The 6300-nt window shown below is 37.1% G+C and overlaps 1 pseudogene; it reads left to right on the forward strand.

Annotated features, from left to right (window-relative positions):
• Window positions 1-4333: 4333 nt before the first annotated feature.
• LOC107544176 (serpin B6 pseudogene) lies at window positions 4334-5663 on the forward strand (annotated as a pseudogene).
• The last annotated feature ends 637 nt before the right edge of the window (window positions 5664-6300 follow it).

Consider the following 6300-nt stretch of genomic DNA (forward strand, 5'->3'; position numbering starts at 1 on the left):
AATCTGATATCCACTAGTGATTATAGTTCTTAAACTTTAAATGCCTAAGGATCCCCTGGGGTTTTTGTTTAAAAAGCAAAATCCCGCCCAGCCAGGCGTGGCTCAGCGGTTGAGCATCAACCTGGGATCCAGGCGATCGGGGTTCGATTCCCGGTCAGGGCACATGCCCGGGTTGCAGGCTCGATCAATGACTCTCTCATCATTGATGTTTCTGTCTCTCTCTCTCCCTCTCCTTTCGTCTCTCTAAAATCAATTAAAAATAATAATAATTTTAAAAATTTTAAAAAAAGCAAAATCCCTTACCCTTTTCAGAGGTCACACTTTAGGTGTGAGACCTATGTAACAGCAGAGGGACCCGTGCTCAGAAAGGCCTCCACATTTGCCTTAATGTTTTACTTCACCATCTTGAAATTCTTAATTTTATTTTGACCTAATGTTTTGTAGGTGAATTTCAGTAGGGCAATTGAGCATGTGCATTACCAAAGGAGATGTATGCAACAAGCTTGCCCACAATTTCTTGCCACAGCATTCACATATAGTATCTTTGATGCTCCATGATCACAGAATTGTAGTGGAACCCTATGTTTGTGCACTTGTCCAGACTCAAAGTGAATACAAGGTAGGCATGTTACATCTATGACCAAGTAAGCAGAGAAACAGCCTTGAGAGTAGTTGTAAAAAAGTCAGTGGCATTCTAGGAAACATGAACAACCAAAGAACCCCATCATATCCTTTCATACTTTCATTACTTCCCTGAATTGGTCAACCACTATGATGACATGGAAAAAAAGGGAAAGATAAGATAACCCATACTTTCTTTCCTTTTAGTCCTTTCTTACTCATCACTAAGCATAAAGTAGAAAATACTGGTAGAATGTGCACATACCAGGAAATGAAATAACAACTGAGTTAGTTTTGTAGAACATTTATTTTTCTAGTAAGAATGAAATACATAAGCATGTATTAACTAAAATTATGAATTGCGTAAGTTCAGTAACTCCATATCCATGTTAAAGGTTCTTAATATTTGCATTTCAAACTGTCATTACACAATATAAAATGAACATAAAATGCATGTTAATAATTTAAAATTTTAATTTTTCTTTACTTGAACAAAGTAGCCAACCACAAACATCATGACAAGGTAAGAGAGAAGGCCTATAGCACAAAGGAAAAGGCTTTATAGTTTACAATTTAATGGCATGTTTTTTCCTCCTTAAACAAGGGCACACACGTTTTCATTTTGCAATAGGCAATGAACATTGCTCTGTGTTTTTTTTTCTTCAATTTAAATTTTATTTTCACTTACAGTTTACAATTAATATTGTTTTGTATTAGTTTCAGGTGTACAGCAGAGTGGTTAGACAAACAAATACTTTATAAAGCATTCCCTTAATATTTCTAGTACCTAACTGGCATCGTACATAGTTATTAAAATATTATTGACTATATTCCCTATGCTGCGCTTTACATTTTCATGACTATATTTTAACTACCAATTTGTACTTCTTAATCCCTTCATCTTTTTCACTCAGTCCTCCAACCCCTCTCCCCTCTAGCAACTATCAGTCTGTTCTCTGTATCTATGAGTCTGTTTCAATTTTGGCTATTTGTTTATTTTGTTCTTCAGATTATACATCTAAGTGAGTCATATGGTATTTGTCTTTCTCTGATTCACTTATTTCACTTAGCATAATGCCCTCTAGGTCCATCCATGCAGTTTGAATAGGTGTAGGGTGGTACTGGACATCTGCATCTTTAACAAGCTGTGATGCAGGTAGTACATAGAACACACTGTCCGACAACATGAATTTGATTTCTCTGAAATATACCCTTGTATTATTATTTGTATTTACATGGATATAGCTCTAATCATATAAGATTACAAGATCAATCAAAGTAAGACTTATGAAATACTTGAGCTATCTTACAGTTTTAGCTGAGTAGCTTCCATAAAGTATCTTTTTAGAGAATATTTGTTTATTAATAATATTGTGAAGAGATATCTGATAATAGTCTAATCAAGTAGCAGTAAATAAAACAACTTTCACATTAAGATTAAGTTTAAAAAGTACAGTATCCATTGTGACTATCATGACCTATTTTCATATAATATACATATTTGTTATAGTGCTAAAACTAAAGTAATTTCCATCTAAAAATTATAAACATAAAACATTTCTCCCAATTATTTATAATTAAAAGAAACTATTGAATGCATAAATACAGATTCATGTTTTAAACCAAGATTTTTTGTAAGAAATTTAGTAGCACAAATGTTTTTTTAATTGAAACCTTCTATGTAAACTCACTATTTTAAACAATTATTGGCAGAACTGTTCTCTTGAAAGAAAGACCATCCAGCCCATCTTCCTATTAATAGAACTGTAGGGCACAATTTGAGAAGGAGAAGGTGTTGAGTTTACAAATAATGTAATCACTGAATGGTCATCTCCCCCCACCCCCAGAATCCTCTGTCTGAGATTTAAAATACAGATGTTATATTTCAATTTAAGTTAAATCAAATTGAATCGTGTTAATATTCACTTTTAAATTAAGCTAAGATGCCTTGGAAACACTGAGGGAAATATTCTGATCATTGCTAGGATATTAAGATGTTAAAGCATTTTTTAAACAGGCAACTAATTTTTAGAAAATGATTATGTAAATAAGTAAATTAATTAAAATCCACCTGAGTCACCTGTGAGAATGAATTTCAATTTTATTCTATTACTTATAAAACAAGTGCACAAAACAAGAGGTTATTTAGTTTGGAGGTCTGCCATCTAATCTTTACAGAATGAAATCCCTAAGGATAGACTCTTACAAATGGGAATGTGTGAAGTTATTCATAAATTCAGCAGCCCTTTTTAAAAATGTCTGGGAAAGTGTTTTATACATGAATGCTCCATAGGGTATAATCATTGAATACTTACTGAAGATTACATACGGGCTTCAGTCTTGTGAAAAAGGTGATCTGAGTAATAACAGATTGATGGATATGAAAGGCTCAGGTACTTCTAGTATTCCAGGCCAATTATCTGTGAACTAAGGAGAACTTGGACGATAGTTCATAATGAGTCATTTAGAGCTGTTACAGTCAGTTAGGTTAAAACCCCTGTTTAAATATTGGCCTACATACAGTTAGTCAAGGCAGATGAAAGCAAGTTTGTGCTTACAAGCCTGCTATCAGTTAATAGAGACAAACCACAGACTCAGTCAGTTTCTACAGTCCTGAGAAAACTGTGCTATTTTATTTGGGACTATATTCATGGAAACATAGCTTGAAGCAAATGGACCCTACCTTTCATAAATCTTTTCTCTCTTGAACCAAGACTGCAATTTCTATGCTTATACTTTGATCAGTATAATCAACCAGTTCTAAAGTTGTGATGTGCTTTTGTGAAGTTGCCTGACATCCGCAAGCAGTAGTTTCTTCTGTATGTAGAGTGTGACTAAATTACACCACAGAGGGTTTCTGAGTGGCAGTTTATGCAAATGAAATGTTTCCCATATCTCATACTCCATAATAAAAACAATCATTGGAGCTTAAAAGAAGAAATTGGGATAAGGAAAAGTTTTGCATTCTGATCATTTAATACAATGTTTTTCTTATTGTAGATCAATGCAAGTTATTTGAAGAAAGTGTGCATATATATACACACACAAACACATATACTGTTCCTATGATATATACATCCCTTATTTGTGCAAAAATCTAGAAAGGCTTTTAGAGCCAATTTGTTGGAAAAGCTTGACATGGCATTTTGTGAAGGCTATGGAAGATAAAGTTCATGGGGGGGGGGATTGGTCATGAATATTTGAGATAATATAAAGAAATTTAAAACATTGACAAATCCATTATTGTGCTCTCGTTCTGTGAAGGTGAGCTGGATAGTCATACAGAACACTGCGTGGCATCCAGGATTCCATTACTATTAAAAACGAAGGTACTGACCTTGTCAACAATGGACATACACTTTTTTCCTTGCTTAATAGGAATCAGATATTTAGCCTGTGCAGTCCATGACTCTTTCAGAGAGGATAAGACTTCAGTAGCTCTCATTATTCATTCTCTTACCTCCTTCTAGATCACTACCTCTGCCCCTGCATGTAATCATGAGACTATGAGTCTATAACGAGTCAAAATAGTCTAATGATTAAAATGATCTAATTATAGTTAAATTTGATATGCTTTTCTTGAAACTTTAATATCACCAAACACATCTTTAATCATTTTCAAAGTCAACAGAAACTTCTGATATTAAAAATGTTTTAGCCGCCAGTGCTTTGCTCATTCCAGCTGCATCGCCAACACTCCGGACTCACCATCATGGATGCTCTGTCAGAAGCAAATGGCACTTTTGCCTTAAACCTTTTGAAAAAGGTGGGCGAAGACAACTAAAAAAAACTCATGTTTTTCTCACCCACAAGCGTCTCTTGGCCATGCTCTCTTGGCCATGGCCATGGTCTTCGTGGGGCAAATGGAAACACCACAGCCCAGATAGTCCAGGCACATTCTTTAAGCAAAAGTGGTGGTGGAGGGGAAGATGTCCACCAGGGAGTGCAGTGGCTTCCCACCAAAGTTAACAGGACTGGCACCCAGTACTTGCTAGAACTGCCAACAGACTCGTTGAAGAAAAATCTTACGATTCTTCTGATTTCAGCTCACCTTTCATGGATTCCTGCTGCAAATTCTACTGAGCAGAGATGGAAGAGCTGGACTTCTTCAAAGCCACAGAGGAAGCTAGAAAACACATCAGCACCTGGGTAACTCACAAGACAGAGGTAAAATTACAGAGTTGCCATCTCCAAATTCACTTAATCAAGTGACTGGTCTGGTTCTTGGGAATGCCACCTACTTCAGAGGAAACTGGGATAATCAGTTTCACAGACAGTAGACCAAGAAAAGACCATTTAAAGTCAGCCAGGATAAGGGAAAACCTGTGCAAATGATGTTTAAGACGCACCTTTACTATGACCTACACAGGAGGAATGGTTATCAAAATTCTGGTGCTGCCTTAGGTTGGCCAACAGCTGAATATGGTCATTGTGCTTCCTGATGAAAATGTCCATTTGGAAACAGTGGTAAAAAGGACTTACTAATGAGAAATTCATAGAGTGGATGAGTCCAGGTAGGGTGAGAAAAAGGCGTAAGTGTTCCTCCCTAGGTTTAAACTGGAGGAGAGCGGCCACATGGAGAGTGTCCTTCGCTCTCTGGGCATGACTGATGCCTTTGAGGGGGGCATGGCAGACTCTTCTGGAATGTTGTTCTGGGACAGAACTGTTTCTGCCCAAGGTCATTCACAAGTCCTTTGGGGGGAGGTCAACGAGGAAGGCATGGATGCTGCAGCCTCCACCACCTCCATCATGATGCTCTGACGTGCAAGAATCACCCCCGGGCTCTGGTTGACCAGCCCTTCCTTCCCTTCACTCAGCACAGCAAAACCAATGGTATTCTGCTCTGTGGCCCATTCTCCTCCCCTTACGGAAATGGTCAGCACTGCATGGAGCCCTCTCCTGCCTCCTACTGTCCTACTTTTCCTCTGACATTTCACAACGTGCCTGAAATCCAAAGTAACCTTCAGTCACAATCCATAAATAAAGGGCCTAATTTTGAAGAAAAAAAAAATGTTTTACACACTCCCAATACTTCATCTTAACCTCTGCTCTTTGTCTTCTGTCACATATTCATTACATCATTATTCAAAACAAATTTTGTTCAAAAACTCGTATTTTTTTCCTTTGGGTTCTGTTGTGCCTCTTCGTTTCACCCCATGGAGCAAATGAATGAGAGAGAAAATATTAGAGAAATGCTATTCACTGTTAACTGGTACACAAATATATCCAGTAAATAAAAAATCCAGAACTGCCTTTTGGACCCTAACAAGACATATTGCTTTCAGCAAAAATGACATGCCAGATTATTCTTATAAAATAAAACAGCTAGACAGCATTCAGTTCTCTCCCGTTTCATGACCCTGATAATTTTTCCTGGCACCATTTGACTCTACTAAATATATATTTACCCCATAACGATCCACAGCAAAGGAATATGGGGAGCAATATTGTTGATACATGCAGTACAAGACATTCTCACTTGCCCTTCCCCCGTTGTGCTGGCACTTGCTGACAGTTGTAAAAACTTGTTGCTGTCATAATCCGAGACAACTCCAAAGGCACACGGGGAACAGATGTATGCTATAATAATAACAAGGTGCCACTTAAAAAAATACTTTTCAGCTTAGGGCTGCATTTAAACCTTCAGGTACAGTTCGCGAAACTCATAATGTGCAAGAG

Source organism: Miniopterus natalensis, chromosome 3 (genome assembly GCF_054644295.1).
Source record: "Miniopterus natalensis isolate mMinNat1 chromosome 3, mMinNat1.hap1, whole genome shotgun sequence".
NCBI lineage: Eukaryota > Metazoa > Chordata > Mammalia > Chiroptera > Miniopteridae > Miniopterus > Miniopterus natalensis.